Source organism: Peromyscus eremicus, chromosome 12, assembly GCF_949786415.1.
Source record: "Peromyscus eremicus chromosome 12, PerEre_H2_v1, whole genome shotgun sequence".
Taxonomy (NCBI): Eukaryota; Metazoa; Chordata; class Mammalia; order Rodentia; family Cricetidae; genus Peromyscus; species Peromyscus eremicus.
The window spans coordinates 23836310-23849177 of record NC_081428.1 but is presented as its reverse complement, the minus strand read 5'-3'; positions in this window follow the sequence as shown (position 1 = coordinate 23849177).

The following is a 12868-nucleotide window of genomic DNA, read 5'->3' as shown; positions in this document are numbered from 1 at the left end:
AATGAAGCAATGTGATAGAAGAAACAAAGAAAAATTAAATTCAAATTGAAGCATTTGCTTAATAGCTAAAGCCACTACTGATGTTTACATATTATAATATGAATTATAATGCTTGTATAATGAATTTGTTGCTTTTTAAAAAGTCATGAACATTTCAACTCCCAATGCCTCGCACTAAACAGATATGCAAATATTGTTAAGATGATTGTCTATTTTACAATAAGGTTAATTTTGGTAAAAGGAGCATTAACTCTATAATCATAATAGGGCCAATCAAGACTGGGTTTGATAAAGAAAGCAACAAAGGTAAATGTTAAAGAAAAAAAATAGCCAATTTGAGTAATTTAGGCCAGTGCGATAATCTTTGTTTTAAATAAAAGGGCTGGATTCTTTTGGTCTAATGTCACATGAAAAAGGGATGATTCCTTCTCATTTACCTTGTTTGGGCAAGTTATTAAAATATATTCTGATTGTAGATTATTGTAGGAATGAGGATGGTAAGAGCTTCTTGAAAATATATGGTTTCTGTCTAGCTACCATTGGATTTATATTTTGGTAATAATATAATAAAGCAATTATAGATTATATTTTTAAGTTCCAATTTATTTCTATAAAGTATAAAATTATTTGAAAATACATGCCTTCCATCTACAGGGCATTAATTAGTTTTTAATTATATATTAATTTTTAACATTTGAAATTATTTTAGTCCTTCACCATTTGGAAATGCTTTTTTACAATAATATAAGCAGGATATTTCAACCATAGACTCAAAATTTTGCATATGGGAAGGTATTCCTTATCTCTGTATTCCTTTTCTTTTTCAGTTAATGAAGAAATCATGCTGTCTAAACCAGAAATTTAGAAGTCACTATATAATTTCTTTTCCTGATCTGCCACATTCAAGCTTCTCTAAGGTATGCTAGTGTGTATGTGTATGTACATATATGTGCGTGTGGGTGTGAGTGCCTATGTATGTGCATATTAGTGGAAGGCATATTAACTTCAGGTGTCTTCCTCATCCACTTTCCACATTAATGTTTGAGACGGTATCTTTCACTGAACCGGTAGGTTATCGATTTTGCTAGATTAGCCATCCAAAATCCCCAAGATTTTCTTGTCCCTGCCTCCCCAGTTCTGGGATTTCAAGCATGCATACAACATGTTGGTTTTTTCAGTAGATACTTAGGGTCTAAACTCCCGTCTTCATGCTTACATAACAATCCTAGACCCTCTTCTAAGGCTTAGAGTGGATGATATCCTACCTTGCTGCAATCATCTCAATCTGATTGTCTAGTCTTCATTTCCATCTCACTAACATTAGTGCTATTACATCTTTATCATCCTTGGAGTCTTCTGTAGAACAGTCTCATATAGATAAGGAAAATCAAGTCACCGTTCTACTGAAATACCAGGAATCAAATTTTCCATCTTAGCTTGTAATTTACGTGGTCTGAGTGTACCTGTATTTCAAAATTCTTCTTTTAACCCTTTCCCTATCATCTATAATTTTTTTACATTGTTTCAATTTCTTGAACACCTCTTTTTTACTTTAGGCCTTTAACATTTTTTATCTTAACATTTTCTGACTCCTGAGCTCATCATTCCCTTACTTTGCTAATAGTTAGGGTTAGGCAACATCTCCTGTGGTAGTTAATATCCAGTATGGCCCCAGGTGGTCTCTACCTTCCGGTATTCACAGGCTTTATATTCTAACATCTTGTTAGCTTTCTTTTAGCCAGTAGAATCTTATTTCCCTGATTAGATGCCAAGAATTCTAGCTTCCATCCTTCTAGCCCATGCTGTGCACTGACCTCTCCAGCCCAATAAACTCAAAGAGAGACAATCATGCCAACCCCTTCAGACATCAGCCTGGGAGAGAATGTATTACTAGTAGAGTCTGTAAATGAGGCACTTGCCCTGGCTGATATTTCCTTAGAGTCTTGAGAGGGACTTGAACTCAAAAGCCTAAGAATGAAACTGAACTGATCCCAGATTCCTGCCCCGGAGAAGCTGTGTGACGCCAAGCCCTTTCATTTGTTGCAATTTGGTATATGAAACTAGATATTTGAAAATGTCTTCCAGGCGAAATTCACGGACGATCCTGAAGTGGATTTCCTTGTCTCTCAGCCCTCCACTGACATCCATGCAACGTATGAAGAGTATGAACAGATTGTCCCATTTCCACTGCAAACAGGCTGACCCACGCACTTGTGAGTTCTCCAGTACTCAAGTGAGATATGCAGCCCCGGTTCATCTGTACTCTCTGTTCTTTCTTTCCAGCCTGGAATACTTATGCGGATTATGTGTTCACTTCCAGTTCCGAACCTTTGTGTGTTCCTTTGTCTCTATCTACCTTCCGCTATTATGTGCTTGCTTACCTGGACATAAATCTTTTCTCTAGCATAATCTTCTACAAGGAATGCAGGAGCAGTGAGGGCTTGAAGTTAAATGACTTCCCTGATGTTACAATCTTTTTAGTTTTTATGCAAACACGATAAGGTTTATAGCGCTATCTGATGCACTTACCTGATACTGGCAACCTATTCAATCTGGACGATTCACGCCTCAACAGTTGTCTGTTTCTGACTTGCGGGGGATTATTTTTTGCTTGATCAGTTAGGATAATTGCTTTACTTCCACACTTCACTTTGCGTGGTAGATACAATCAGAGACCAGAAGGTCTAAACCCACTTTGAACGTTTCAGAAGATTCAAGGGGCTTCTGTCTTTTGTTCAGCATCACAGAACGATAATTCTTAGTTTGGAAATATTTGCTACTTAACCGAGTAGTTCAAGTGTAGTATCTGTCAAGATTGCTTTATGCCACAATTCTAAAACATAGTATTATTGTTATAGTTCATTCACGCCTTCTACTCATAATGCATTTGAATGGCTATGAACAGGTTTAAAGCCCCAGAGCTCAATGGAATCTGTTGCAATTGTTTTATTTACTTTCTTTGTTTCTGAGAAGTCATTTCTCAAGTACAGTCTAATGATTGCTGGTAATTGTCGTGTTTCTTTGTTTTTTCTATCTGTTTAAACACACACACACACACATGCATGCACACTTGCTCATACATGAAATGAAAATCCTATTAGCTTTTCTGTAGTACTGAATCTAATTTTAAAACAAACAAGCCAGTAGCTCACTATTGTCTCTTCAGGAATATTCCAGCTCTCCACAAACCCTCACCTGTTCTTCAGTCAGGCTACATTGGGAAGGAGTAGCAGAAGGAATGGACTGAATCTGAATTCTGTCATTTTCCTCATTTTTCCCGTGATGGTAGAGTAACATCTGATTGCAAAGGGTACATTTACTAAAATTAAATATCACAATTTTCCAACTTGAAACTATTTGGTCTAGGTTCCACCCAAAGAGAGAACTGTGACTGTCTTTGTGATTTACAGCAGAATTTCTGAGAAATCCTGACTGAAAAATAGTTTAACTATTTCAAGTTCATTGGCATTAATACTTAAAATGACTATATAGTCCGAATTTCTTCACTGTCAGATCTATTAAAGAAATTGAATGGAAGAGGTAACAAATTCAAATGTACCTGAAATTGACATTGGTTCTATTTGAGTCCTGGCATTGTAATAAGGCAAATCTCGTGGAAGTATAGTCTAAATATAATTGAAAGAAATAAAACCTTTATTGAGAAAATCTTATATATAGTTTTTAGGTCAAATTAATTGCATAGCATCATGATGTCATGAATCAAAAAGGAAACCTTGTCTTGAATCCTTCTCTGTGATAGAGCTCACTGTGTCATGAAGTCTATGGTGTATGTATAGAGTGCCAGGAAGTCCAGGAGACATAACATACCAAATCCTCTTGCATGTTCAAAAGCTTTGTCTTCAATGAAGTAGGAAGCAGAGAATTGAAGTAAAATTTGGTAACTGGAATTTAAATATGCCACACACTTAATTGGTTGTTTGTATTTCATTTACATTAATTTTTAAAACTGAATTTGAGGCCATTTTCTTTTAACCTCAAGTAGTATATAACACAGTCAAACAGGATATGAGAAGTGATTTTTTACATAATTTCGAGACATGCATATTTTGTAGTACTCTCAAAAGGTAATTCAAGGCAGTTTAAATTTTTAATAGTTTACTTGAGCAGTGACTCTAAAGTGAGCCAGATCCAGACCACAGAGTGATCTGAGCATCTAACAGTGAAGTGGGAAGGAAGGCTCATGGAAGCAAAGCAGAGGTTTGATTGGTTAAACTAAACCTTCATCCTAACTTGGATACCTCTAGTGGAAAGTCCCTAGTTAGAGGGTAGTTGGTGGTTGTGATTGGTACAGCTTAAGTATAGGAAAAACCACCATTAGTTGACAATTACTGACTGGCCTAGAATGCCACTGTTTTCCCTGAGTTGAATTTGGTTTGTTTACACAGAAACCCAGAGCCCCATACATTGTATTTTAAAAATGCCCATGTAGGAGGTTTATTAAGGGGAAGGGAGAGAAAAGGGGCAGAGAAGGGGGCAGGGACCAGTCCCTGGGGACAAGGAAGGGAAAGAGAAAGGAGACAGGAGGTGGGCAAAGCCTGCCTTTTATAAGGAGACATAGCAAATACGCACAGGAGGTACTCTTAGTAGCTACAGCTGAGGTTTATCCTGTCTGGACCCTAAGGGCAGGCCAGTGCAGATGCTTAAATGCTAACACCATAGAGGCCCCATTCTTAATGATTACAAACATGCTTTTTTATTACAGCAATTGTGGTCAGCAACAGAATATTTTCCTACTCAGTTGCTAAGATATTGCTACACTATGGCAAACTATCAATAAAAGAATTACTAAATGGTAGGCCAGCATTTACTAAAAATTCTGAAAAAAAAAAAAAAAACAGAAACCAAAACCAGACAAACTTCAAATAGCTTACGTTATGACCTGCAAGAGTGACTCGAAGACTGAACATTAAGATTTGCCAAAATGTGGTGCTAAAGAGAGGTCTAAGCTCTCAACAGTGCATGCTGGTGTGCAGAGGACTGAAGTTTGGTTCCCAGAACTCATATCCCTTGGCTCAAGTAACCCATAACATCACTTCCAGGGGATCTGACATTCTTTTTTGGACTCTGCAGGCATGTGTGCATACACACACACATACACACACACACACACACACACACACACACACACACACACACACTAAAATACCTTTAGCAATTCCAAAATGTTCTGAATATATTAAGATATCTTCTTAAAAATCACAAGGTCCTCAGCTCTGTTAATGTCTCCAAACTTACTAATTAAACGGTCCCGATAGGGATCATATTTGAACATAACAGCATGTTTAAGTTGTAGATTTTAATTCTGAATATTTTGGATGAATGCAACCAGCCTTCTTATTTCTGGTGTCTACTCTGAAGCTAATGGCATCTCCTTTCCGTTTGGTGCTAGAACTCCATAAATAGAAGTCATGAATAGGGAAGCACAAGGGATTGCAGTCTGTTTTGTGAGTATATTTTATTTTTTTTCTCTTGAGACTATCTATTTTCTTCATGTCATTACAACATCAGTTGTAATCAATTCCCTACATCAATCTCAACCCTTTACTTACCATAGTTGCATGTTGTTGGTGTGTTTTTTTGTTTGTTTGTTTTTGTTGTTGTCTCAATCTTTCCTGGGGTATTTTCTACCCATTTTTCATCTTGAAGGGTCTGGAAGTTATCAAAGCCCATGGCCAGATTTCTGTCCTCAGTAAATACTTTTACTGAAAAGGTTTTGACTACATGCTCTAATCATCTCTGGTACAAATGGTCAGTGGGGCATACATTTGGCTCTCCTACATTATTCGTTGAAGTTCTTTTTAACATATCTGGAAAAGGCCAGACCCCCATGGACTCTTATCTAAAACTGCAGAGCACTAGACTGTATTGCGTTATTTGTATTAATAAGATGAAAAATTAGCCATTGCAATAGACACAGGAAGAGGTTTCAAATCACAGAGAGGCTTTCTTTGGGTTGGAGAACAGGAAGAATAGGGCATCAGGGAGCTAGATCTGAGGAGATCTTTCAAAAGTAGGGTAATCACACCAGGCTTTTAATCAATGCAGTTTTCTATTGGACTAAATTAAAAAGTGCGGCTGGGCATGAGATATGTGTATTTTATGAATGTAAGAGAAATAAATCATTGTTCAATGTAGGATGTGTGATAAAGCTGAGAAGTGAAGTAACTTTTGGCTAAAAATGTAATTAACAAGTCTGATTATTTTTCTTTGAGTTCCTTGTGAATCCTCTCATTTATTTGAAGACCAAGGAGAGTCCTGAATTTAATAAGTCAGATGAGTAGGGTTTTTACTTGACTACAAATGATTTTGGCATTTTAAATTAGGCCACCTCCCAAACAAAATCAAATAAAGATAAAAATCATTAGGGTTTTTCTTTGAAAAGTTTTAGTCAATGAGTCATCACTTAAATCTTGTATTTTCAGATTGACTTGCTGCATTACAAATGAATCAAAGGCTAATTATATATATTTTAATTATCCCTAAATGCCTTCTTTTTCTAAGAAATTTAACAAATACAATGGCTAGATGAATGAATGGAGGAAGGAAGGAAGGAAGGATCTGGAAAAATAAGCACCTTACTCACTACTGACCAAATACAGATCTCATATAAATGTCAATTGGAATGCGATCTTAGGCAGAGGCAACGTCGAATTATTGATAGACCACAGACTACATTCTGCTCTACGTTTAAGTGGGCAAGACTGACAACAGTCCTGAGGGCGCTGAAACGCTCATGCAGTGAGAGGGGAACTACATGAACTGAGGGAGTCCAGCTCCCACTTTCCCCCCCAGGGTACTCTTAAGGAGGGAGAAGTGAGAAATATGTAGATAGAAATATAGAGGAGAGAGACAGTTAGAAACACAGGACAGCTTGGGAGGGCCTGGGTCAAAACCTACCAGCCCCTTCTGTCTCTACTAAAGGGCTTTTAAAGGAATGCCAAGGGGTGGAGCAAAAGACTCCCCCCAGCACAGCCAAGTGCAGATGATCACAAACACCTGGTGACCATGCACATGGTCAAGCCATCTCCTAATGCAGCCCTGCTGTGTAAAGTAAGCGCAGATCTCACTAGGAAGCTTTTGTGGGCTCCCACAATGAACCATGAAAAATTTTGTCCAACTGCATGTCTACAGACAAACTGATTGTAGGCTCAAGAGATGATCATCTTCTCCTACAGTCAAAAAATACATATAGAGCCCATCAGGTCCCATTTGTGCCTCCCATACATTCTTGGATATGTGCCTTTTCATTGAGTCATGGTTGACCTACCAGCGGATACTGTTTTAAAGAAAACTGACCACCCTCCTCCCCTGACCAGGCCTCAACTGCCAATGGCTCCTCACCTAGAAGTGAGACTTTATGGCCATTCCCTCTTCATGTTGGTAGGGAAGGGAAGGTGGATCTAGAGGCCACAGAGGGAGGTGGGTGCATATGATCAAAACACATTGCATAAAAATATCAAGAGATTAATAATGAGAATATAAAAATTTAAACTATTAATGTACAAATGTGAATCCAGTGAAATCAAAAGCAAATAAAAGTAAGTGAAGCAGATATTAACTAAGAACCTGCATAGTCACTAGTGGCCTTCAGAGAGAGAAAGAAATAGACGAAATTTACTGGACCCTGAGAACTGAACTCCAATTTTAATTGACAATGAGAGGGAGGAGAGTTAGTCTAATAAATTGTATAGGAACATTTAAGCTAGCTGAGAACATTTTACTGCGTTGAAATGCCTAAGAGGCTACAGTGGCATTTGTTTTGGGGAATGCAAGAAAACAAAGTTCAATATCAAAGGTATAAGTGGGAAATCACATTCTTGGCTGTTTAGAGGTAAGATTGGCATGTTTCTTTAAATATATAATGCAAATTATTGTATTTCCTGAGACAACAGAACTCAAACCTCCTTATTCCACCGTCTCTAGTTCTACTGATCTGAACACCGTCTACCAAACAAAACTAAAGAGCCATCTTTGACTCTGCCTTGGCGAAAATACAAAATGCTGGTTACATATGGATTTCACTTTAAAAAATAGAGAATTGTCTATTAAAACTGGTAAACCTGGTGGGGCAGTGAGGGCGCATGCCTTTAATTCCAGCATTCAGGAGGCAGAGGAAGGTGGATCTCTGTGAGTTTGAGGCCAGCCTGGTTTATAGAGTGAGATCCAGGACAGCCAGGGCTACCCAGAGAAACCCCATCACAAAAACAAAAACAAAAACAATTGGTAACCCTGATACACCAGCTATCATGAATTGCTGTTGTGTCTTCAGACTACTGTCTTTATTTGCTCTCTTCACAACCATCAATTAGTTGGCACTATTAACCTTGTTTCTCAACTCAGGAAGTCACGACTCAGAGCAATTTGATTTCTTATGATAGCAAAGCTAGCATATAACATAATCAAACTTATTAATTAGGCCAGTAACAGATGGCATAATTCATTTTTATTTTATCTATACCTTACTCTTAATAGAAGAAGTATTTTGTTGCAATCAATGATGTACCAAAGCTGTTGGAATAACAAAAATGACAAACCTTGAACATCATCGTTCTAGAGGAAAAGAAAGCTTTGTAAAGAGTGTAATTGTTGACAAATAGTGCCATGGGACATTTAGTCTTACCAAAGTGTGGGAACAGATTGAGCTGATTATCTGTCAATGTGTGGTCATGATCGCAGAGGAAAGGCAGTAAATATGTGCATTCTTTTTAGTATCAGAATACACCATCAACTGTTTTTGATACTTTTCTCTAGCAAAGGTAATAAGCATAAAAGGGGCCCATGTTTGCTGAACCGCTCCCCCTTTTCCTTTGTGCCAATTAGCCAGTTCTGTCCAATCGTGAAGAAGTCAGTGTCCTAGCAATGGGATGAAACGCTGTAACCACCTGGGTCAGGGATAAAGAAAAAGGCAATCTTAGCCAAATGTGCTTGCTAGCACAGTTTATGGTCTGGGGCATCCTTTTTGGAAAAAGAAATTGCCTTGCTGAATTAATTTTCCTTTTTCTGTGTGCTACTTTGTGCAGCACTAGGATTATTCTTTCTCTGTATGTTTGTTTATACCAGTCACAGCAAAGAAATATGTCCAAAACCAAGTCTAGGGGAATCAGCCACAGAAATGGATGCTCCCACTGTAAATACATAAGCTTTGGAGCCTTATACCTTTAACACGAAAAGCAGGCATGATTACTCCTTTCCCAGCCACATAACACTTGAAAAACTCTGAAACTCTAGATGTCATTCTGATGAAAATCCTCATAGTGAGATAAATCTTCAGCCAGCAGCTGCCAAAGAAAAAGAACACCTATACCTATCAAAGGTATGGATGATGCTTATGTGTCCTGGGAAGAAAGCTAAGAGTTTAAGGTACTGTTGTGTGTGTGTGTGTGTGTGTGTGTGTGTGTGTGTGTGTGTGTGTGTATCTGTCTGTGTATCTCTGTGTGTATGTGTAGTGAATACTTTTCATTTACTGAATTAGACAGCTTTATACACTGAATAGCTTTTTATTATGTCAAATGGCCCCATAATAATAAGTTATTTGGGAAGCCTCATCCCAGTCAGTTTCTACTTATTGTGTTAACAGGAGTGAAATCAATGAGACCCACTCCGCTGAAGGTTTGAAAGTATGTGTAGCATTGACAGCCTTGAATTGATAATAAACCACTCTGGCTCAGAAGGGACTTACTAACACAAATCATTGGATACAATTAATCACATGTTGCCATCGAATCCCACCACTGCCAGGAAGTAAACTATCTTCTGCCAGGAAGTGGGGAGGACAGAGAATACCCGCCAATAGCATCAATGACCAGAGCCCAGTGATGGTCACTAAGTGAAATGCTTATGGAACAGGGACCATGTGGGAACCTAGCAATCAGTGATGAGGGCAAGAGATGAGTAGAAGGGTTTTTACCTCAGTTTCAGTTTGTTCAATTCTGATTCTTGCTTATGCCTGGTATCTACAGGTTCATGAAACTTCAACCAATTCTCCTAAATAAGCTTTATCCTGACCTTTTTCATGTAGATCAATGCTGTCTTGACTTCCCTGTTTCTATCCATGCTCCACCACCCCACTTCCTGGAATAATATCATAGCTCTATACATGATATTTATCAGGGGACACTGGCAGATGTATACAGTCATCTTTAGAAAAATTTTCATTTCTTTAGATACCATGTAAGCCATAAAAAGAGAATTTAATTAATTTTAATGCAATATTTTTAAAGACAATATATTTGAAACATTATTGCAACATGTCATCAGCACAAGAATTTTCAAAATTTTTTATAGCTATTTTTGCCTCTACCAAATCTTCACAATCTGGTATTTTATCCTAAGGCACAGCTCAAGTTCAGTGAGATGTGTTTAGTGGGAACTATATTGAAGGATGCTATTCTAGATTTCCGAGACATGTGAGAAACCCTGTTAACAGGTGCAGCTGTAATTTTTCTTGAACTTGAACTTAGGTTAGATGTCAACATGCTAGTATAGTTTGCAGTCAGAATGTAAGTGAAAATTCAAAAAAATGTTTAAGAAATGGTTTTGTTTTGACTTATGCAAACATGTACCCATTTAGCCTTCAGGGGTATTGAGCTAGGTTCTTCCCTCAGCTCCAGGGAATTCAGCAATGGACGGACAGACAAAATTTTCACATGGGGACTAATTTCTAGTTTGTTTTATTTCTGTTTTTTTTTTTTGTTTGTTTTGTTTTGTTTTTTTTTTTTACTTTTAAGCTGATCCTAACTGAAATGACAAACTGAGGGAATAAAGCGTCTGTTAAATCAATAGGCCCCATCTTAGCCGAGGTTTTCAACTTCCAGTTCTTTCCTCTGGTGCGGAGCTCAGTGATTCCATCCACTGTACATTGTGTGTTATCATGGCTGCCCATGTTTTAACTGCAACACCATGCCTGAGCTTCTTTTTCTCAGGAGCCCTAAAATTTCTGAATGTTCCAGAAGCTGATCGGTTTCTGATGATCTCTGACTTGGTTCTCCTCCATTTATTAAACCTTTACTTGCAATTCAATGTCAGACCCAATGAATGCCCTTTTCATGAAACTTCTCCAAGCTCCCATTCTAGCTATTTATTCACTGTGACTTGTTCACAAAGACTTTGTGCATGCCATTTATTTCGAATTCTCTTTGTGTGTCATCTTTGCCCAGCTCTTACAAGTCTTTGACACATGACCAATATTCAGAGAATGTATGTGCAATGGATGGATAGAGTACTAATGTATTATCTCACTCCTTTACATTGTCTATGACCCCAAAGACTTGTAGGCATGCTACAGTTATTGATGGCTTTTGTTATGAGCCATCCTATTCTTTCTTATTCAAACATTGAGAAAGATTCTAGGGAGAAAGGTTTGCATCTGACTTACGGGGAAACATGAGCAGAGAGACTGAACCTGTCATGCCTCAGTTTAGTGCTTTTTTTCCCCCTTCTTCAGAAAGGAACAACCCTGATATTGTGTCTTAGTCATTGTTCATTATTCTAATTGTATCAGTTTCATTGTTTTCTGGATGTCAATAATTTGTAACTGTTGCTGAGTTTTTCCTGCTATTTAGGAAAGAAAATTTTAAACCCCTTGTTATAGTTTGAAAAGAAAACATGAATATGAAAAAGAGATTTGTGGAGAGGTTGGGCAGGGATGGTGGTGAGGTGGGAGGTGAGAGAAATTAGTATGCAAGGTGTACATAAATAAAATTGCAAAATAATAAAACAAAATTATAAAATAAACTGCTCCCTCAATTCTGAAGGCAGCATTGTTCACTCCTTTATGAAGCACTGAGTGCATGAACATTTTTATTAAGCCTCATTATGAGACTGCTATACCTGTATATATCAGAGAACTAGTCTGAATAGAATTAGACCACAAGATTCTAAAAGAATTTGTAGTCACTTCTAGTGACATTATTTGTCCTTGAATATTATGTTTTATCTTTTCTATATTTATTTATTAATACCTTTTGGGGCTTCAGGGAGACTGTGCCTACATTTCTACAATTTTGCTACTAGCTAGCATTGTGGATTTCTATGTTTAGTCAAATAAGAGGTTAGAGACTATGATTCTCTCTAGTTTTTCATTTTTAGAAAAAGTCGTGTTATACAGTCCATGCTGTGCTTGAAATGGCTATCCTTCTATCTCTGTCTCTGTCACTATCTTTCTCTCTGTCTCTAGAGAGCTAGTGTTACAGATATGTTCCAACATGCCTGGCTTGGCTCTGTTGTTCTTTAGGAAACAAGTTCCAAACTATTGACAAATAAACTGTAGTAATTCCTTGAATTATATGTAATTTGTTTATTCGAGATTTTATAAAAAGACAGTGTGTTGGTTTGAAAGAAAATAGCCCCCAAAGGGAGTAGCACTGTTAACAGGTGTGGTATTGTTGGAGTAGGTGTGGCCTTGTTGGAGGAAGTGTGACACTGTGGGGTGGCCTTTGAGGTCTTCTATGCTCAAGCTATGCCCAGTGTTACAGATTCCTTTGGTTGTCTGTTGATCAAGATGTAGAACCCTCAGCTCCTTCTCCAATTCCATGTTGGCCTGCACACCCCTATGTCCTGCCATGATGATAATGGACTAAACCTATGAAACTCTAAACTAGCCCAATTAAATGTTTTTCTTTATAAAAGTTGTCATAGCCAGGCAGTGGTGGTACACACCAAGAGTCCCAACATTTGGGAGGCAGAGGCAGGTGGATGTGTGAGTTTGAGGCCAGCTTTGTCTACAGAGTGAGTTCAAGGACAGCCAGGGCTACACAGTGAAAAAAAAAAAAGAGTTGCTGTGGTCATGGTGTCTATTCACAGCCATAGAAAACTTAATTAAAACAGACAGAATATAGTCTTGTGATTC